Source organism: Heptranchias perlo, chromosome 20, assembly GCF_035084215.1.
Source record: "Heptranchias perlo isolate sHepPer1 chromosome 20, sHepPer1.hap1, whole genome shotgun sequence".
Lineage (NCBI taxonomy): Eukaryota > Metazoa > Chordata > Chondrichthyes > Hexanchiformes > Hexanchidae > Heptranchias > Heptranchias perlo.
In genome coordinates this window covers 30,345,133-30,367,686 of record NC_090344.1, presented here as the reverse complement: position 1 = coordinate 30,367,686, position 22,554 = coordinate 30,345,133, and the positions used below count along the sequence as shown (strand labels likewise).

Here is a 22,554-nt window from a genome sequence, read left to right as displayed (position 1 = left end):
ATGTGGCACCTTGTCGAATGCCTTCTGGAAGTCTAAATACACTACGTCCACTGGTTCCCCTTTATCCACCCTGCACGTTATGTCCTCAAAGAACTCAAGCAAATTTGTCAGACATGACTTCCCCGTCGTAAAGCCATGCTGACTTTGTCCTATTAAATTATGTGTATCCAAATGTTCCGCTACTGTCTCCTTAATAATAGATTCCAAAATGTTACCCACCACAGATGTTAGGCTAACTGGTCTATAATTTCCAGCCTTCTGCCGACTACCCTTTTTAAATAAGGGTGTTGCATTTGCAGTTTTCCAATCTGCCGGGACCTTTGCCGAGTCCAGAGAATTTTGGAAAATTATTACCAAAGCATCCACAATCCCTACTGCCACTTCCCTCAAGACCCTTGGATGTAAGCCATCAAGTCCAGGGGATTTATCCGCCTTCAGTCCCATTATTTTACTGAGTACCAATTCCTTAGTGATTTTAATCGTATTTAGCTCCTCCCCCACCTCGAGCCCCCTGTTTGTCCAGTGTTGGGATATTCTTAGTGTCCTCTACCGTAAAGATTGAAACAAAATATTTGTTCAGCATTTTTGCCGTTTCCATGTTTCCCACCATTAATTTCCCGTTCTCATCCTCGAAAGGGACCGACGTTTACCTTTGCCACCCTTTTTTCTTTTTATATAACTATAGAAACTCTTGCTATCTGCTTTTATATTTTTTGCTAATTTATTTTCATAATCTATCTTCCCTTTCATAATCAATCCTTTAGTTACTTTTTGCTGTCTTTTGAAGTCTTCCCAATCTTCTATCCTCCCACTAAGTTTGGCTACCTTATATGTCCTTGTTTTTAGTCGGATACTGTCCTTAATTTCTTTACTTAACCACAGATGGCTGTCATTTCTTTTACACCCTTTTTTCCTCAGTGGAACATTTTTTTTTTGAAAGTTGTAAAATAACTCCTGGAATGAACACCATTGCTCATGTACCGTCTTACCCTTTAATCTATTTTCCCAGTCCACTTTAATCAATTCCGCTCTCAGACCATCATTGTCTCCTTTATTCAAGCTCAGTACGCTTGTTTGAGAACCAATCTTCTCACCCTCTAATTCGATATGGAATGTCACCATGTTATGGTCACTCATTCCAAGGCGATCCTTAACTAGGACATTAATAATTAATCCTGGCTCATTGCACAGGACCAGGTCCAAGGTTGCTTGGCCCCTTGTTGGATCAGTTACATACTGCTCAAGAAATCCATCCCTAATACACTCAATAAACTCTTCCTCAAGGCTGCCCTGCCCAATTTGATTTGTCCAGTTAATAAAGAAAGATTGAGACAGTAGGAAAATAAAATGTGCAACCCCGCTGCTGCAGCCAATGTCTTCACATTAATGTTTTCTTCGTTCACTGGATGTGGGCGTCGCTGGCGAGGCCGGCATTTATTGCCCATCCCTAATTGAGAATGTGGTGGTGAGCCGACTTCTTGAACCGCTGCAGTCCGTGTGGTGAAGGTTCTCCCAAAGTGCTGTTCGGAATGGAATTCCAGGATTTTGACCAAGCGACGATAAAGGAACGGCGATATATTTCCAAGTCGGGATGGTGTGTGACTTGGAGGGGAACGTGCAGGTGGTTTTGTTCCCATGTGCCTGCTGCTCTTGTCCTTCTAGGTGGAAGAGGTCGTCGGTTTAGGAGGTGCTGTCGAAGAAGCCTTGGCGAGTTGCTGCAGTGTATCCCGTGGATGGTACACACTGCAGCCACGGTGCGCAGGTGGTGAAGGGCGTGAATGTTTAGGGTGGTGGCTAGGGTGCCATTCAAGGGGGCTGCTTTGTCCTGGATGGTGTCGAGCTTCTTGAGTGTTGTTGGAGCTGCACTCATCCAGGCAAGGGGAGAGTATTCCATTATACTCCAGACCTTAGCCTTGTAGACGGCGGAAAGGCTTTGGGGAGTCAGGAGGTGAGTCACTCTCCGCAGAATACCCAGCATCTCGTCGCCACAGCATTTACATGGCTGGTCCAGTAAATTTTCTGGTCAATAGTGACCGCCAGGATGTTCATGGTGGGGGATTCGGCGATGGTAATGCCGTTGAACGTCAAGGGGAGGTGGCTGGACTCTCTCTTGTTGGAGATGGTCATTGCCAGGCACTTGTCTGGCGCGAATGTTACTTGCCACTTGTCATCACAAGCCTGGATGTTGTCCAGGTCTTGCTGCATGCGGGCTCGGACTGCTTCGTTATTTGAGGGGTTGCGAATGGAACTGAACACTGTGCAATCATCAGCGAACATCCCCATTTCTGACCTTATGATGGCGGGAAGGTCATTGATGAAGCAGCTGAAGATGGTTGGGCCGAGGACACTGCCATGAGGAACTCCTGCAGCAATGACCTGGGGCTGAGATGATTGGCCTCCAACAACCACTACCATCTTCCTTTGTGTTAGCCACTGGAAAGTTTTCCCCTGATTCCCATTGACTTCAATTTTACTAGGGCTTCTTCGTGTCACACTCGGTCAAATGCTGCCTTGATGTCAAGGGCAGTCACTCTCACCTCACCTCTGGAATTCAGCTCTTTTGTCCATGTTTGGACCATGACTGTAATGAGGTCTGGGGCCGAGTGGTCCTGGCGGAATCAAACTGAGCATCGTTGAACAGGTTATTGGTGAGTAAGTGCCGCTTGATAGCACTGTCAACGACACCTTCCATCACTTTGCTGATGATTGAGAGTCGACTGATGGGGCAGTAATTGGCCAGATTGGATTTGTCCTGCTTTTTGTTGACAGGACATACCTGGGCAATTTTCCACATTGTCGGGTAGGTGCCAGTGTTGTAGCTGTACTGAAACAGCTTGGCCAGAGGCGCAGCTAGTTCTGGAGCACAAGACCTCAGCACTACCGCCGGAATGTTGTCGGGGCCCATAGCCTTTGATGTATCCAGTGCATTTAGCCGTTTCTTGATATCACGTGGAGTGAATCGAATTGGTTGATGACTGGCTGCGATGAATATTGGGAGGAGGCCGTGATGGATTCATCCACTTGGCACTTCTGGCTGCAAACGCTGACAGCCTTGTCTTTTGCACTCACGTGCTGGACTCGTCCATCACTGAAGGATGGGGATGTCTACAGAGTTCACAGAGCCTCCTCCTCCCGTTAGTTGTTTAATTGTCCACTACCATTCACGATTGGCTGTGGCAGGACTGCAGAGCTTTGATCTAATCCGTTGGTTGTAGATTCGCTTTGCTCTAATCTACAGCATGTTTAGACCTGAGTTGTAGCTTCACCAGGTTGGCACCTCATTTTTAGGTACGCCTGGTGCTGCTTCTGGCATGCTCTTCCACACTCCTCATTGTACCCGGATTGATTCCCTGGCTTGTTGGCAGAGTGAGGAATATAGAATCATAGAATCATAGATTCATAGAGTCATAGAAGTTACAACATGGAAACAGGCCCTTCAGCCCAACATGTCCATGTCGCCCAGTTTATACCACTAAGCTAGTCCCAATTGCCTGCACTTGGCCCATATCCCTCAATACCCATCTTACCCATGTAACTGTCCAAATGCTTTTTAAAAGACAAAATTGTACCCGCCTCTACTACTGCCTCTGGCAGCTCGTTCCAGACACTCACCAACCTTTGAGTGAAAAAATTGCCCCTCTGGACCCTTTTGTATCTCTCCCCTCTCACCTTAAATCTATGCCCCCTCGTTATAGACTCCCCTACCTTTGGGAAAAGATTTTGACTATCGTCCTTATCTATGCCCCTCATTATTTTATAGACTTCTATAAGATCACCCCTTAACCTCCTACTCTCCAGGGAAAAAAGTCTCAGTCTGTCTAACCTCTCCCTGTAAGTCAAACCATCAAGTCCCGGTAGCATCCTAGTAAATCTTTTCTGCACTCTTTCTAGTTTAATAATATCCTTTCTATAATAGGGTGACCAGAACTGTACACAGTACTCCAAGTGTGGCCTCACCAATGCCCTGTACAACTTCAACAAGACATCCCAACTCCTGCATTCAATGTTCTGACCAATGAAACCAAGCATGCTGAATGCCTTCTTCACCACCCTATCCACCTGTGACTCCACTTTCAAGGAGCTATGAATCTGTACTCCCAGATCTCTTTGTTCTATAACTCTCCCCAACGCCCTACCATTAACGGAGTAGGTCCTGGCCCGATTCGATCTACCAAAATGCATCACCTCACATTTATCTAAATTAAACTCCATCTGCCATTCATCGGCCCACTGGCCCAATTTATCAAGATCCCGTTGCAATCCTAGATAACCTTCTTCACTGTCCACAATGCCACCAATCTTGGTGTCATCTGCAAACTTACTAACCATGCCTCCTAAATTCTCATCCAAATCATTAATATAAATAACAAATATGCCGGGCGAAGAAGTTACAGATTGTGCTGGAATACAATTATGCTGCTGCAGGATGGCCACACAGCACCTCAACGAATGCCCAGTTTTGAGCTGCTGGATCTGTTCTGAATCTATCCCATTTAGCACGGTGGTAGTGCCACACAACACGTTGGATGGTATCCTCAGTGCGAAGACAGGACTTCGTCTCCACGAGGACTGTGCGGTGGTCACTCCTACCAATACTGTCATGGACAGATGCATTTGCGACACGTCGATTGGTGAGGACGAGGTCAAGTTGGTTTTTCCCTCGTGTTGATTCATTCACCATCTACAGTCGGCCCAATCTTGCAGCAATGCCCTTCAGGCCTCGGCGAGTAGTGATGCTACCGAGCCACCTTTGGTGATGATCATTGAAGTCTTCCAGCTACCCTCAGTGCTTCCTCCAAGTGGTGTTCAACATGGAGGAGGACTGATATCAGCTGCTGAGGGCTTGTCAGTAGGTGGTTTCACTTGCCCATGTTTGACCTGATGCCATGAGGTCCACAGTCAATGTTGAGCACTCCCATCCTGACTGCATATCACTGTACCGCCACTGTCTGGTTCGTCTGTCCTGCCAGTGGGACAGGACATACCCAGGGATGGTGATGGAAGAGTGCGGATTTTGGCTGAAAGGTATGATTCTGTGAGTATGGCTATGTCAGGCTGTTGCTTGACAAGTCTGTGGGACAGCTCTCCCAATTTTGGCACAAGTCCCCAGATGTTCGTGAGGAGGACTTTGCAGACTCGACTGGGCTTGGTTTGAGCCTTTGTCGTGTGCGGTGCCTGGTGGCCCGTCCGGTTTTATTAAGACTTTTTTGTTAATCGAGATTTTACAACTGAGTGGTTTGCCAGGCCATTTTAGAGGGCAATTAGGAATGAACCACATTGGTCGCTGTGGGTCTGGAGTCACATAGAGGCCAGACTGGGTAAGGAAGGCAGGTTTCCTTCCCTGAAGGGCATGAGTAAACCAGATGGGTTTTTACAACAATCCGGTTGTTTCATTGCCACCATTACTGATACTGGTATTTTAATTCCAACTTTTATTTTTCATGAATTGAATTTCTCCAGCTGTCATGGCGGGATTATGAACTCGTGACCCCGGATTCTGAGTCCAGGTCTCTGGCTTATTAGCCACTTAACATAACCACTATACTACTTTATCTCTTCGCGCTCCACTCAGTTACTCTCTTTTCATTCCTCTTATTTCGTGCTTTTTCTTTCTGCCTCCAGCACCTTTGTCTGTATCCTGTTTTTGTTCTCTCATGTGTCTCTGCTGGATGATCCAAAATTCAGACCTGTCGCTTCTTCCAGCATTTTCTTCCTTCCACAATCATCGTCCATTTCATTGAGACTTTCCTGCGGCCTTGCCAACTCTAACATTCACTTTCACATTCTTATGCCTTTAAGTTTGCTCGATATCGACCGCTGTTTCTCGGGCCACATGTCCCGCTCGCACCAATGTTCATTTGTGCCTTGAAACCAATCGATACATTTCGATCTGCGTGACTGTTCCAGAGACAAGCACTAAGAAAGCAGGGCAGGCATTCGGAAGGACAGCGGCATACCTTTCCGTGAAATTTCCATGGGGTATCTTGTGACACGGGGGATGTTAACTGAAGAACTGGGTTTTGTTTTCATGGTCGTTGGCGCTTTTGCCCGAGCAGTTGATGTGCGGGAGAGACGGGCGGCGCGACATTGCTTCGAATGACGGCTGAAAGGTGCACTTTTGTCAGTCTGGGCGGTACAGTAAGACCGGAAATGTTCCGCTTGATCTTAATAGGTCTGTGGAAATGTCCGATTGAAAAGGAATGAGGAGAAATGAGAAGCGCGGGAATGGTGAAAAAGTGTCGATGACAGGAGGTTGTCCGTGAGCGAAAGGTCCTTTGAATGTCCCTCGCGGAGGGGATTTTGTTCCGAAACGACAGACTTTAAAGCGTGTGGGGAAAGTGAAGTGCGAGCTTTGTCCTTGGGTCAAACTGGGTGTTTTCAGGAAAACAGCCATTGTGAATTCACAGAAATGAAAACAGAAAATGCTGGAAACACTCAGCAGGTCAGGCAGCGCATGTGGAGAAAGAACCAGAGGTCAGCTTTCAGCCCTCTGAACTTTTATATCAGAAATGGACAGACTGGGATGGAGGAGAGCAATGCAGTTGTCCAAGATGATGGAGTCAATCTTTCGATTATGTGGGTTCGGATCCCCCCTCTGCTACAATTAGTAGAGCTGTTCATTTTGGCCGCGTCAACCAAAAATCTTCTTTCCAAAGAAGTGCGTTTCCGCATTGCTGGCTTCCATCTGTTTGCACAAATCAGCAAAGTCTGTATTGCCACCCAAAATGTTTCTTGCACGGAGGTGTTGGGATTGTAAGGGGTGATCTTGGTGAAGTTTCAATCAAAGTGCGCAATGGCCCACTGGTAAACGAAGTATCTCTCGTGGTGAGCATAAGATGAAAGATATGTACCATAATTATGTATTTCTTCTTTGCATCACACTAGGATTTATTATCAGGGAATGGACATGAGCAGGTCGATTTACGTCACGCTCCGGTCGCTTTGCATCGCCCCCGACACACAGAATAGAATCATGGAAAGGTTACAGCATGGAAAAAGGCCATTCGGCACATCGAGTCCGTACCGGGTCTCTGCAAGAGCAATCCAGCAAGACCCCACCCCGCCCTTTAACTGTCGCCCTGTATTTTTTTTTCATTTCAAATACTTATCCAGTTCCCTGTTGAAGGCCATGATTGAATCTGCCTCCACCACCCCCTCGGGCAGTGCATTCCAGATCCGAAACACTCGCTGTGTAAAAAAGTTTTTCCTCATGTCACCTTTCGCTCTTTTGCAAAACACCTTAAACCTATGTCCTCTGGTTCTTGACCCTTCCGCCAATGGGAACAGTTTCTCTCTATCTACTCTGTCCAGATCCTTCATGATTTTGAATACCTCTATTAAATCTCCTCGCAGCTGTCTCTATTCCAAGGAGAACAACCCCAGCTTCTCCAGTCCATCTATGAAACTAAAGCCCCTCATTCCTGGAATCTTTCCAGGAATCACCCACCATCAACATCCTGGTGGTCACCATGAACCAGATAGTTAACTGGACCAGCCAGCTGAATGCTGTGGCAACAAGAGCAGGTCAGAGGCTGGATATTCTGCGCCGAGTAACTCACCTCCTGACACCCCAAAGCCGTCCCACCATCTGCAAGGCGCAAGTCAGGATTGTAATTGAATACTCATGTGATGGTCATCTACATGAAATATTAACTCTGTATCTCAAGATTCTGCCTGACCTGCTGAGGATGTCCGGCATTTACTGTTTTATTTCAGTTTGGCAACATCGGCAGTATTTTCATTTTGAATAAAGGAGCTTTCGCAAATTTGCGCATGCGACGAGGTGGCCGAGTGGTTAAGGCGATGGACTGCTAATCGATTGCGCTCTGCACGCGTGGGTTCGAGTTTCATCCTCGTCGACGTTGTGTTTAATCTTGTTTCTTTCATTCAGTCCATCCAGAAGGTCGGCAAACGGCAGAAGGAAGTTTTTGCATTGTTTGCTGAAATCAGCAACAGTTCCTACCAAGAAGGTATTGAGATTGCAAGGTCGCGAATAATAAAAGTGTACAGTGATGTCGTTGTAAAACGAGTAAATCTTGTAGTCAACGTAAGAGAAATTTATGTACCATAATTATGATTTATGTCCGGATCATTCCGTGTCTCTATCGATGTAAAAGGGATGTGCTGTCAGTCACGGATCATTCCGTGTCTGTGTCAGTTTAAAAGGGATGTGCTGTCAGTCCCGGAATTTTTCCGTGTCTGTGTCTGTTTAAAAGGGATGTGCTGTAAGTCTTGGATCATTCCGTGCCTGTGTCTGTTTCAAAGGGATGTGCTGTAAGTCTTTGATCATTCCGTGTCTGTGTCTGTTTAAAAGGGATGTGCTGTCAGTCCCGGTTCATTCCGTGTCGATTTCACCCGATTTTCTTGATACCTTTTTCCTTCTGAACTGAAATGACGATCCTCTCTGGAGAAGAAGGTTCACCGCCTGCTGTTGACATCAAGTTCATTCTGCTGGGCTTCCATCCCAATCTCCGCACTCTATCCACCTTTCAGTCCCACCCCGCCTGGACATTATAATCTGCGATATTCATAAGGGAATGGAGAAGCCGAATATCATGGTTATAATTTTCTTGGCTCCACAACACTGAATATTATCAATTCCAACGATTCAGAAGATAATCACAGAATGATAGAATCTTACAGCATAGAAGGAGGCCATTCGGCAATCGTACCTGTGCCGGCTATTTTTCGAAGTCCTGTCCAAATTAGACCCACACCCCAGATTTTCCCCATCACCCTGCAAATTAGTCCTTCTCAAGTACATGTCCAATTGCCTTTTGAATGATCCTGTGGAATCTGCTTCCACCCCCCTTTCAGGAAGTGCGTTCCTGATCTTAACAAACCCTCTGTGTGAAAAAAAATCTCTTAAATTCCTCTCTGGTTATTTTGCCAATTATTTTAATCTATGATCTTTGGTTACCGACCCAGTTGCCAGAGGAAACAATTTCTCCCTACTTGCTATTTCAAAACCCCTCATTATTTTGAATACCTCTCTTTGGTCTCCCGTTAACCATCTCTCCTGTAAGGAGAATAATCCCAGCTTCTCCTATCTCTCCAAATAACTGAAGTCCCTCATCCCTGGTATCATCCAGGTCAACCTGCTCTGAATCCCCTTCAATCCTTTTTCATCCTTCGTATAGTATGGTGCCCAGAATTGTACAATATATTCCAGCTGAGGCCGAACCAGTGACTTGTAAAGGTTTTGTGTGACTTCCTTGTATTTAAATTCAATGCCCCCATTTACAAAGCCAAATATTCCATACGCTTTTTAACTACCTTATTAACTTGCCCTGTTTTGTGAATATGCTCCCCCAGGTCCCTCTGATCTTGCAACCCCCCATAAATTGTTCCATTTAGATTATACTGCCTCTTCTTGTTCTTCTTCCAAAAGTGCATGACCTCACATTGATCGGCGTTAAATCTGTCACGTGACTGCCCATTTCACCAGTCTGTCCATGTTCTCCTGAAGTCTGCTACTATCTTCCTCACTATGCTATAAGTTGCCAAGTTTTGTATCATCCGCAAATTTCGAAACTGTACTCCCTATTCCTACATCCAAGTCATGTATATATAACAAGAAAAGCAATAGTCCTCATACCGACCCCTGGGTGATCCCACTGCATATTTCTCTCCAGTCAGAAAAACATCCGTTCACCACGACTCTGCCTCCTATCCTTTAGCTAATTACGTGCTTCTAGTTTTCGAATAAGTCTGTTATGTGTTAATTTCTAAAATGTGTCCTCAAAATAACTGTAACCCCGTAATTTTATTCTTAAGCAATGAGAATACAGATATTAAGACCGAATGATAGATTGGGTTCATTCCCATTACCCGAAGGTGACGGGACCCGAGGAGATGAAATCCCATCTGGGCTTATATTTTCTGAAAACGGAGACGGAAAAATAGCAAAGATCATCCTGTCGAAATACAATTAATGGACTGAAGATTCTACAGTCTGGAAACCTGGGCGTTCCAGAAACCCGTCTGGCCGTTCAAATAAGCTGGATAAGTCCATCAGGGGGAAAGGCAGAGAGGGAAGAAACGCAGACAGAGATATCGAGATGCATGCAAAGAAAAATAGTATAAATCTCCAAATTCTGTGATTGAGCAGATTTTAAGGTGCAGCTTGAAGGCAATTCTTGAAATTTTTGAGGTGGACAAACCGGAACTCTGCCAGTCTGCATGTTCCAGACATGTATCCAACGTTACACGTGCAGTCTGCAGCCGTGGTGTGCATTGGTGGCTCAGTGTGAAACCCTTGCCTGCCGGCGGTAAACCATGAGTTTGTTTCCAGGACAATGCAGCATCCTTTACCTTTTGTATTCTGCACCCATGAGATCGCCTGAATTGGGATAAATTCATGTGACGGCTTCAATCTGTCCAACTTCTTGAAAGATTATCTTCATTTCGTCTCCGTGTGTTGCGTGGACAAACCCTTTGCATTCTGTCCTCTGGTGCTCAAACATGTTCTGCTGGAGATAAGTCAAACCTGTCTTCTGCACCGCTGAAAAGATGTGAGAAGCCAATTGGTGATTTTTGACTAAAAATGGGGACACAACGGGGCTTATCCTGGATTTGAACCAATGAAACTCCCTGAGCGAGAATCAGACCCAAAGACCAACTGGCAACAGAGCCGTGCAGTCACTGCAAAATTTCGCTGCCACGCAGCCGATCCGCCATCCTTTCAGAAGGCTCTGTCGATAGAATCCCGCTTTCTTGTACAATGTCAAGTTCTGCACTAATTATATCACATCAAAAATATCAAATTTGTTTTGAATGTACGACTTGTATTATCAAGTAACACTTTACAGAATGAATTACTCTGAAACGACATTGTCGTCTGTCTCGGCATCGTCATAGTTTACACTCCACCATAAGTACACTTTACTCAAATTGCTGCTTTCATTCACTATGAGAGCGAAGATCCATGAATGTGGATACATTAGCGACCAATTTAACAGCTGGGTTGCACCTTTCCTTTTCCTACTGTCTCAGTCTTTTTTTTCCTTTCACATTCTCTGCTATTGTTGCTGGTGAGATCAGCTGTCGCCGTTCAAGGAAGCCTGAGAAGTCCATCGGGACAAAACAGAGAGACAAGAGACAGAGACAGGGAGAGAGAAAGAGATGCAGACAAAGAAAATAAAGAGTAAAAATGTCAGGTTTTGCAAACTAGCAGAATTTAAGTTACAGATTGGGAGAGATTCCTTCTCGGGTCTTGAAATCTTGCAAGAGAAGATCCGACACTAATTAAAAGCACCGGCCACGCTGTAGAATCTCTCATTCTGGGAGAGAGATAAATGCGGTCAATTAACTCCAAGTTAATCTATTTCAGCACTGAAGTGATCTTGAAACAGAAGCTCTGCGAGCAGAATTCAAACCTGGTCAGGAAAACCTCAATTGAATTTTGAGTCCAACGCTTTAAACACTCGGCCACCGCAGCTGTAAACGGCATGTTCGTTCAGATCGGATTCCAAATGGACACTTGCCGCTATTAAGAACGCGCGCATTGGTTGTGCAGGGGTCGAATTCTCAATTCTTATGCGGGAGACTTTGGTTCGATTTCCGGCCAATGCAGAATCATTCTCACCAATGAGGAGCTGAGGAATATAAGTATGCCATTTCACCCCTCGAGCCTGTTCCGCAATTCAAACAGATCATGGCTGATATGTGACCGAACTCCATATAATCGCCTTAGCCCCGTATCGCTTAATAACTTCAGTTAACAAAAATCGATCAATCTCAGGTTTAAAATTAACAATTCAGTTCGCATCAACTGCGGTTTGCGGAAGAGAGTTCCAAACTTCTCCCTCCCTTTGCTTTGGAGAGGTGTTTCCCAACTTCACTCCTGAAAGTCCTGACCCTAATGTTTAGGCTATGTCCCCAAGTCTTAGACATCCCAGCCGGCGGAAATAGTTTTTCTCGATCTACTCCATCAGTTCCCCTGAATATTTTGAAAAATTCGATCAAATCAGCCCTGAATCGACTAAATTCGAGGTAAACCCCAGTTTGTGTAAACGTTCCGCCTAATTTAACCCTTGGTGTCCAGGTAACATTCCAGTAAATCGACGCTGCACTCACTCCACAGCCAATATATCCTTCCGAAGGTGCGTTGCCCAGAACTGAATACAATACTTCAGGTGTGGTCCAACCAGGGCTTTGTATAACTATATCATAATGCCTATCCCCTTGTATTCTAGTCGTCTATATATAAAGACCAACATTCCATTAACCTTTTTGATTATTTTTTTTACCTGTCCATGCCATTTTAATGATTTATGCACATGGACCCCTAAGTCTTTTTGGACCTCCACTTTTTCGAGCTTTTCACCATTTCGAAAATACTCTGATTTATCCTTCTAGGTTCAAAGTGGATGACCTCACACTTGACTAAACAGATATCGATTTGACACAATTTTACCCAGTCATTCATTGTATTAATGCATCTCTGTAATTGTATGCTTTCATCTGCACTGCTAACAATGCTGCCCATCTTGGCGTCATCGGCAAACTTGGATATGTGGCTTTCTATCCCGCCATCTAATATCCGCCTGAATTGGGAAAAATGCAAATTCAGTTTCAATCTCCTCTTCATCTTGAGACATTTTATTTGCTTTCTGTGTGTTGCGCCGATGAATCATCGGCAGTCAGTCCACTGGAGCTCAAACATGGTCTGGAAAGAATTCAGTTCCACCAACAGCAACACTGAAAAGATGTCAGAAGCCAATTGGTGACTTTTCACTAAAAGGAGCAACACAGGAGGACTCGTCCGGGATTTGAACCCGGGACCTCTTGCATATTATTCAATGAAACTCCCTAAGCAAGAATCATACCCCTAGACCAACGAGCCGCTGTTTGCTCAATTGTGCAGCCAGTGTAAAAGTTCATTGCGTCCCACAGCCGATCGGCCATCCTTTCAGACCACTTCTGTCCATCCAATCTCGTTTTCTATTCCAGTGTACAGCAATATCAAGTTGTACACTAACTATTTCCAGTCCCCAATATTAGTCTTCCTTTACCAAATTGGTTTCGAGTGTACGACTTGAGTTATCAAGTAAGACGGTTCAGGATTAATTGCTCTTAAACTACATTGCTTGCGAGGATACTGAGAGGTGTGTCGATTTACGGCACGCTCTGTTCCCTTTGAATCGCCTCCAACACATAAAGTTGAATCATCGAAAGGTTACAGCACGGAAAGAGGCCATTTGGCCCATCGAGTCCGTGCTGGCTCTCTGCAAGAGCGATCCAGCTAGAAACACTCCCTTGCCTTTCCCCGAAGCCCTGCATTTTTTTTCCTTTCAAGTACTTATCCAGCTCCCCTTTCAAGGCCGTGATTGAATCTGCCTCCATCACATCCTCGGGCAGTGCATTCCAAATCCGAACCTCTCACTGCGTGAAAAAGTTTTTCCTCATGTCACCTTTGGTTATTTTGCCAATCACCTTCAATCTATGTCCTCTGGTTCTTAACCCTTCCGCCAATGTGAACAGTTTCTCTCCTTCTTCCATGTCGAGATCCTTCATGATTTGAATACCTCTATCAAAATTCGACAAAACCGTCTCTGTTCCAAGGAGAGCAACCCCATATTCTCCAGTCGATCCATGTAACTAAAGTCCCTCATTCCTGGAATTATGCTAGTAATTTTTTTCTGCACCCCCTCTCAGGGCTTCACCTTTGTAAAACACTGGTTTGGCCTCAACTGGAGTATTGTGTCAAATTCTGGGCACCACGCTTTAGGAAGGATGTGAAGGCCTTAGAGAGGGTGCAGAAAATATTTACTGGAATGATTTCAGGGATGTGGGACTTCAGTTACGTGGATAGACTGGAGAAGCTGAGGTTGTTCTCCTCAGAGCAGAGAAGGTTGAGACGAAATTTGATGGAGGTCTTCAAAACCATGAGGTTTCTTGCCAGAGTAGATAGAGAGAAACTATTTTACGCATTGAGTTGTTAGAATCTGGAATGCATTGCCCGAGAAGGTCGTGGAGGCAGATTCAATAATGGTCTTCAAAAGGGAACTGGATAAGTACTTAAAGGGAAAAAATTGCAGGGCTACGGGGATAGGATGGGGGAGTGTCACTGGGTTGCACTTGCAGGGAGCCGGCCCGCGCCCGATGGGCCGAATGGTCTCCTTCTGTGCTGTAACCTTTCTATGATTCTATATGTTAAGTCAATACATCCAATTGCTGGTTACGGAACAGAAATGGGTCTTTACGAATGGAAAACTTTGTAAATTACAGAATTTACATCCTGGCCATGAAATAAGAGGCTGTGAGTGCCCAAAGTGTGTAATTTCCGGGAAACAAAAGTGGAAAATTCTCCATAAACTACTTTTGGCCGTCAAATGCAGTCAGAAAGTGCAGGCGACAGAACTGTGACCGTCTTTCGCAATGATATTTATAAACCTTATTATGTTGTGATCGCTCGTGCCTAGATGTTCCCCAACGTTTACTTCTCTTATCTGTTCCATTTCACTTCCCATTACGAGATCCAGCAGTGATTCCTCTCTTGTCTGCCTGTCTCCCTTTTGTCATTTCATCGCTCCTGTCTTCTCTCCCTGCTTCCCTCTCGCAATCACTCATTCATCCACTCACTCACTTATTCACTCACTCACTCACCCATTCACTCACTCAATCACTCACTCACTCACTTACTCACGCACTCATTCGCTCACTCACTCAATCACTCACTCACTCATTCGCTCACTCACTCAATCACTCACTCACTCATTCACTCACTCATTCACTCATTCGTCCACTCTCCTTTGTATCCTCTCCAGTACAATTACATTGTTTCCTATAATATGGTGATCAGAACTGTATGCAGTACTTAAGCTGTGATATAACCAGTGTTTTATACCGCTCGAGCATAACGTCCCTGCTCTTATATTCTATGCCTCGGCGAAGAAAGCAAATGCACTCCAAGGTCCCTCACGTCCTCTACCTCTCAGTATCATTCCATTTATTTTGTATTCCATTGCCTTTTTTGCCCTCCCCAAATGCATCACCTCACACCTGTCCGGATTGAATTCAATTTGTCAATTTTCTGCCCACCTGATCAGTCCGTTGATATCTTCCTGCAGTCTACAGGTTTCCTCCTCACTATATATTCATGATTTTAACTTAAATTTAGGGGGCATGATAAAGAAGCTGGCAGAGAATACAAAAGTTGACCGTCAATTTTTGTATCCTCAGCAAACTTCTTTATCATGCCCGTACATTTAAGTTAAAATCATTAATATATACCAGGAAAAGCAAGGGACCTAATAGTGAGCCATGCGGAACCCGACTGGAAATAGCCTTCCAGTCATAAAAACTCCCGTCGACCATTGCTAGAATCCTTGTGGACGACATCAAATGCACTGCCGTCATTGACAATCCTTGTTACCTCCTCAAAAAATTCAATCAAGTCAGTCAGTCACGACCTTCCCTTATAAATCCATCTTGACTATCCTTCATTAACCCGTTACTTTCTACGTGATGGTTTAACGTGTCACTCAGAATTGATTCCAATAATTTGCCCACCACCGAGGTAAAACTGATTGGCCGATAATAACTCGGTCTATCCTTATCTCCCTTTTTAAATAACGGTAAGACACGAGCAGTCCTCCAATTCTCCAGCACCACGCCTTATCCAGGGAGGATTGGAAAACGATGTTCAGAGTCTTCGTTATTTCCTCCCTTGCTTCTTTTAACAGCCTGGGATACATTTCATCCGGCCCTGGGGATTTATCCACATTCAAAGATGCTAATCTCCTTAATACTTCTTCTCTCAACATGTTTATTCCATCCAATGTTTCACACTCCTCCTCCTTAACTGCAATTTCACTACAAAACATAAAAGATAATTGATAAACTAATCAAACTTAGAGAGGAAAGGACCCCCAGTCAGGATCGATTGCAGCCGCGCATGTTAATAGACATTAGGGAAGAGACAGCAGAGATATTCTTTCATATGTGTAAACATTCATTAGAAAAGGGAATTTGTTATGAGGTCTGATGGACAGCAATCCTATTCCTAAAATAAAACAAGGGAGATAGAACAAGCCCAGGGAGCAACAAAACAGTGAGTTTATAATCGGTGTTAGTGTAGATAATGGAATGATTACTCTATGATGCAACAGAAAAAATATCTAGAAAACTAAATTATAATAAATAATAGACAGCACGGATTTCAGAAAGGAAGGTCATGCTTGAGCAATCTTATTGAATTCTTTGAAGAAGTAACAGAAAGAATAGACATGGCTGATGTAGCAGTCGTAATAAATTTGGATTTTCAAAAAGCCTTCGATAAGGTTCAGCATTTTCAACTCATATCTGAGGTCTGAGGATGTGGAGTCAGTGGACAAGTATCAGAATGGATAGCAAGCTGGCTACAAAACAGAAAACAGAGAGTAAGGGTAAGGGTAGTTCTTCAGACTGACAAAAGATGAGAAGTGGTATTCCACAGGGATCCGGGCTGAGACCACTAAGGGATACAATTGAAAACCAGATGATAAGCAGGAATAGAACCTTGGTTGGACCAAACTTGAAGTAATGTGAAAAGTTCTGGTCTCCAGATTATAAGAAGATTAGAGAGGAATTGGCAAAGCAGCAAAAAAGATTCACAAGGATGATAATAGAACTCGGACTTATCAGGAAATACTTATCAGGAAAGGCTCAACAGGTTGGAGCTCTTTTCTCTCGAAAAGAGAAGACTGGGGGATGACCTGATAGAGATCTTTAAGATAATTAAAGGGTTTGGTAGGGGAGACGTCGTCAGAATGTTTCCATTTGTGAGGGAGACCAAAACGAGAGGTCATAAATATGAGCTAGTCACGAATAAATCCAATCGGAATTGAAGAGAAACATCTTTACTGAAAGTTTGGTAAGAATGTGAAACTCCCAACAAAAGGAATAGTTCAGGCGAATGGCATAGATGCTTTAAAGGGGAAGCAAGATAAGCAGATGAAGTAAAGGGCAGGGTGATCGGGTGAGATGAAGTAGGGAGGGAGGAGGTTCATGTGGAGCGGAAATATCAGGATGGAACAATCGAGATGAGTGGACTTCTCAACTGCTGTCGGCATAACGTAACAGAACATAAGCAACAATCCTGCTTCTGCAGGGAGGGTACACTTACCCTACGCATCCCAAGATAAGCATTTACAATGCAAAGGGGTACCTGGATTTGAACCAAATACCTCATAATCTGAAGTCAAATGGTCTGCCACTGAACTACACCCCCACAACCAGCCCCGCTTCTTACACACACAAGGTAACGGAGCTCAGTACTTGGCAGTGATCAATGTTGAAAAACCAACATGAAAATAAGCTTTATCAGTTATTCAGGGAGATAAATCACTCGGGAAATCAGTAATGTTTCATGAATAGAGTGAGTGACACTATTGTGTACAGATGCGATGCACAACCCAATATGGAAAGCATTGTCACTAAGCTTCAGTGAACACATCCTTACCAGAGAACACGGAACATGAAGCTCCAGACAAACGACACCTGAATTTCAACCAGACTTTTCGCCAGCTGCAGTCAAATGCTCTCTCACTCTGCTCTGACCCCGCTCTTTACATCGTTACAGTCAACACAAGAAACACCAGGTTCAATGTGCAGTTTCACAAGATCATGCTATCAGTGCCATATATGTAAGTGTACAGAATATCGAATCAATGTAATAAATAAACATCCAGCAGGCATTTGGCACGAGCAGACAGCAGGAGATAGTGTGTGAAGTGACTGTAATATTTGTTAAGTCAATAGATTCATTTACAGGTTACGGAACAGAAGTGGGACTTAACGAAAGGGAAAGTGTGTAAATTGCATCCTGGCCATGAAATAAGAAGCTGTGAGTGTCGAAAGTGTGACGTCGCCAGGAAATAAAAGTGGAAAATGCTGAAAGCTTCTATTTGGCCCGCGGATGCTCGCAGAGAGTGCTGTCAATAGGCTTGTGGCCGTCTTTCTCAATTATTATTTTAAACCTTATCACTTGTGCCTCGATATTCGAATACACTTACTTCTATCTCCTCCGTTTCATTTCCCATTACTAGATCCAGCAGTGATTCCTCTCTTGTCTGCCTGTCTCTCTTTTGTAATTTTATCACTCCTGCCTGCTCTCCATACCTCCCTCTCGCTCTCACTCATTCAGTCACTCGCACACTCACGAACACGCTAATTCACTCACTCGATCCATCCCTCATTCCATCCTTCCCTCACTCCCTCCATCCCTCCCTCACTCACTCACAAACTAACTCCCTACCTCAATCCCTCCACCGTAAAAGATTGAGAGAGACATAAGTAAGACAAAGACCAAATTAATAGATTGGAAACAAATTATTTTTGATGGGGTGAGATTGGAACCTCGGAAGGTGAACTTGGAAAAAATCTTGACACAGATGGAGAACAGGTTTTGGGAAATATTTGAAACGGTGATCAATAGAGTTCAAGAGAACTATATTCATCTAAAGAAAACAATAAATAGTCAATAATGAAACATTGTGGATGAATAAAGAGATAAGGGTAAAATTGAAATTAAACAAAGGCATCTTCGAATCACATGGACAATAAAGGAAAGGATGATAAAGGGGAAATGAAGATGTTAGGAAGGATGTCAAAAAGCAATCAGGAAAGCAGAAAGGAAATACAAGATTAAATTATCAAGAAATAGTCAATTATTCCACTGAAACGTCAATAACATCAGGATAGGGAAAGGGCCAACAAGCGATACACAAGATATACTAACAGGTAATTAAAGTGAAATGGCTGGAATATTGAATAGTTACTTTGCCTCAGTATTTATCAGGGAGACTATAGATGCTTAACATAACTTCTCCGCTTTTCAATTCTATCCCCCTGGAAATGAACCCCAGTGCTTGGCTTGTTTTTATTTATGTCGTCGCCACTTTTAGTGGTTTGTGTACCTGTAGTCCGAGATCCTTGGTTGAACCACACTTGGAGCACTGTGAACATTTCTGGTCTCCCTATTATAAAAAGGATATCGAGAAATTGGCGGAGGTGAAAATAATGATGATGCCAGAACTGAAAGATAATACCTTTCAGGATAGATTTAACAGGCTGATGGCTGACATGATGGAGGTCTTTGGATAATGAAAGGGTTTGATTGGGTCGACGGAGAGAAAATGTTTCCACTCGTAGGGGACTCTAAAACTATTGGTTATCAATATAAGATAGTCACTAATAAATCCAATAGAGAATTCATGGGAAACTTCTTTGCCAAAGAGTTGCAAGATTGTGGAATTCGCTACCGTAAGGAGTCGTTGAGGCAAATAACATCGATACATGAAATGGCAAACGAGACAAACACACGGGGGCGAAAGGAATGGAAGAGTGTGCGGATGTGGGCAAGTGAAGGAGGAAGGGAGGAGTCTTGTGTGAAGCCGAAAGGCTGGCACAGACCCGTTGGGTCAAAAGGCCTGGATCTGTGCGGCAAACTCAATTTCAACAACGACAGCGACAGATTACTGATTTTCTGACTCCCCAAAAGAAGCACTTAGAATGTGCAAGGGGGCGCCTGGATTCGAACCAGAGACCTCTTGATCTGCAGTCAAATGCTCTACCACTGAGCTACACCCCCACATCTGTTGAACATTCTTGCACGCACAATGTAATGGAGCTCAGTAGCTGGCAGTCACCATGTTGATGTGACCAACATGAAAATAAGCTTCATCAGTTATTCTGGAAGACAGGTAAATTCAGCAATCAGAAATGAATCATGAACGGAGTGAGTCACACTATTGTGTACAGATGCGATGCACAACCCGACATGGAAAGCCTTGTCACTAAACTTCAATGAACACATCCTCACCACAGAACGCGGAACTGGAAGCACCAGACAAACGACACCTGAATTTCAACCAGATGTTTCTCCAGCAGTTGTCACGTGCTCTCTCACTGTGCTCTGCCCCTCGTTCTGTAGATCGTTACAGTCAACACAAGAAACAACAGGTTCAATGTGCAGTTTCACAAGATCATGCTCTCAGTGCCATATATGTAAGTGTACAGAATATCGAATCAATGTAATAAATAAACATCCAGCAGGCATTTGGCAAGAGTGGACAGGAGGAGATAGTGTGTGAAGTGACTGTAATATTTGTTAAGTCAACAGATTCATTTACAGGTTACGGAACAGAAGTGGGACTTAACGCAAGGGAAAGTGTGTAAATTGCATCCTGGCCATGAAATAAGAAGCTGTGAGTGTCGAAATTGTGACGGCGCCAGGAAATAAAAGTGGAAAATGCTGAAAGCCTCTATTTGGCCCGCGGATGCTCGCAGAGAGTGCTGGCAATAGGCGTGTGGCCGTCTTTCTCAATTATTATTTTAAACCTTATCACTAGTGCCTCGATATTCGCCTACACTTACTTCTCCTATCTCCTCCGTTTCATTCCCCATTACTAGATCCAGCAGTAATTCCTCTCTTGTCTGCCTGTCTCTCATTTGTAATTTTATCACTCCTGCCTGCTCTCCCTGCCTCCCTCTCGCTCTCACTCATTCAGTCACTCGCACACTCACGAACACGCTAATTCACTCAATCTATCCATCCCTCATTCCCTCCTTCCCTCACTCCCGCCCTCACTCACTCACACATCACTCCCGACCTCAATCCCTCCACCGTAAAGATTGAGAGAGACATCAGTAAGACAAAGACCAAATTAATAGATTGGAAAAAACTATTTTTGAGGGTGTGAGATTGGAACCTGGGAAGGTGAACTCGGAAAAATCTTGACAAAGATATAGAACAGGTTTTGGGAAATATTTGAAACGGTGATCAATAGATTTCAAGAGAAATTCATTCCTCTAAAAAAAAAAGCAACAAATATTCAATAATGAAACATTGTGGATGAATAAAGAGATAGAGATAAGGTAAAATAGAAATTGAACAAATGCATATTCTAACTACATGGACAATAAAGGAAAGGATGATAAAGGGGAACATGAAGACGTTGGGAAGGATGTCAAAAAGCAATCAGGAAAGCAGAAAGGAAATACAAAATTAAATTATCAAGAAATAGTCAATTATTCCACTGAAACGTCAATAACATCAGGATAGGGATAGGGCCAACAAGGGATACACAAGATATACTCAGAGGTAATAACAGTGAAATGGCTGGAATATTGAATAGTTACTTTGTCTCAGTATTTATCAGGGAGACTATACAGGCTTAACATAACTTATCCGCTTTTCAATTCTATCCCCCTGGAAATGAACCCCAGTGCTTGGCTTGTATTTATTTATGTCATCGCCACTTTTAGTGATTTGTGTACCTGTAGTCCGAGATCCTTGGTTAAACCACACTTGGAGCACTGTGAACACTTCTGGTCTCCCTATTATCAAAAGGATATCGAGGAATTGGCGAAGGTGAAAATAATGATGATGCCAGAACTGAAAGATAATACCTGTCAGGATTGATTTAACAGGCTGATGGCTGACATGATAGAGGTCTTTGGATAATGAAAGGTTTTGATTGGGTCGAAGGAGAGAAAATGTTTCCACTCGTAGGGGACTCTAAAACTATCGGTTATAAGATAGTCACTAATAAATCCAATAGAGAATTCATGGGAAACTTCTTTAACAAAGAGTTGCAAGAATGTGGAATTCGCTACCTTAAGGAGCAGTTGAGGCAAATAACATCGATACATGAAATGGCAAACTGGATAAACACACGGGGCGAAAGGAATGGAAGAGTGTGCGGATGGGGGCAAATGAAGTCGGGAGGGAGGTGTCTTGTGTGAAGCATGAAGGCTGGCACAGACCCGTTGGGTCAAAAGGCCTGGATCTGTGCGGCAAACTCAACAGAAACAGCGACAGCGACAGATTGCTGATTTTCTGAGGCCCCAAAAGAAGCACTTAGAATGTGCAAGGGGGAGCCTGGATTCGAACCAGAGACCTCTTGATCTGCAGTCAAATGCTCTACCACTGAGCTACACCCCCACATCTGTTGACCATTCTTGCACGCACAATGTAATGGATCTCAGTAGCTGGCAGTCACCAATGTTGATATTACCAATATGAAAAGAAGCTTCATGAGTTATTCTGGGAGACAAATAATTACGGCAATCAGAAAGGTTTCATGAATGGAGTGAGTCACATTATTGTGTACAGATGCGATGCACAACCCAACTTGGAACGCCTTGTCTCTCGGCTTCAGTGAATACATCCTCACCACAGAACGCGGAACTCGAAGCACCAGCAAAACAACATCAGAATTTCAAGCAGAGGTCTTCAGCTTCTTTAAATCCTCTGTCAATGTACTCTGCCCCCATCGCTTTGGATACTTGCAGCCAACAAATGCAGTGCCAGGTTCAATGCGTGGTTTTCCAAGATCATGCTATCAGTGCCATATATGTAAGTGCACAGAATATAATAAAGATGCATTCAGCAGGCATGTGGCAAGTTGGCAGGTGGAGCTATGGAGTGAAGCAACTGTAGTTAGGAGGCAATGATGGATCTGGTTCTAGGGAATGAGATAGTTAATGTGGAGCAAGTGTCCTTGGGGGAGCATTTAGGGAATAGCGAACAGAGTATCATGAGGTTTAGAATAGCAATGGAAAAGG

At 43.9% G+C, this 22,554-nt stretch overlaps 4 non-coding genes across 4 annotated transcripts; 1 reads left to right on the top strand and 3 right to left on the bottom strand.

Annotated features, from left to right (window-relative positions):
• Window positions 1-7,777: 7,777 nt before the first annotated feature.
• trnas-gcu (transfer RNA serine (anticodon GCU)) lies at window positions 7,778-7,859 on the top strand. Its single transcript has one exon. It is a non-coding gene; the product is annotated as a tRNA-Ser (tRNA).
• Window positions 7,860-12,758: 4,899 nt separating this feature from the next.
• Window positions 12,759-12,847, bottom strand: trnap-agg (transfer RNA proline (anticodon AGG)). Its single transcript is given in 2 exon segments — window positions 12,759-12,794; window positions 12,812-12,847. It is a non-coding gene; the product is annotated as a tRNA-Pro (tRNA).
• Window positions 12,848-19,504: 6,657 nt separating this feature from the next.
• trnac-gca (transfer RNA cysteine (anticodon GCA)) lies at window positions 19,505-19,576 on the bottom strand. Its single transcript has one exon. It is a non-coding gene; the product is annotated as a tRNA-Cys (tRNA).
• A 2,283-nt stretch (window positions 19,577-21,859) lies between these two features.
• trnac-gca (transfer RNA cysteine (anticodon GCA)) lies at window positions 21,860-21,931 on the bottom strand. Its single transcript has one exon. It is a non-coding gene; the product is annotated as a tRNA-Cys (tRNA).
• Between the last annotated feature and the right edge of the window lie 623 nt (window positions 21,932-22,554).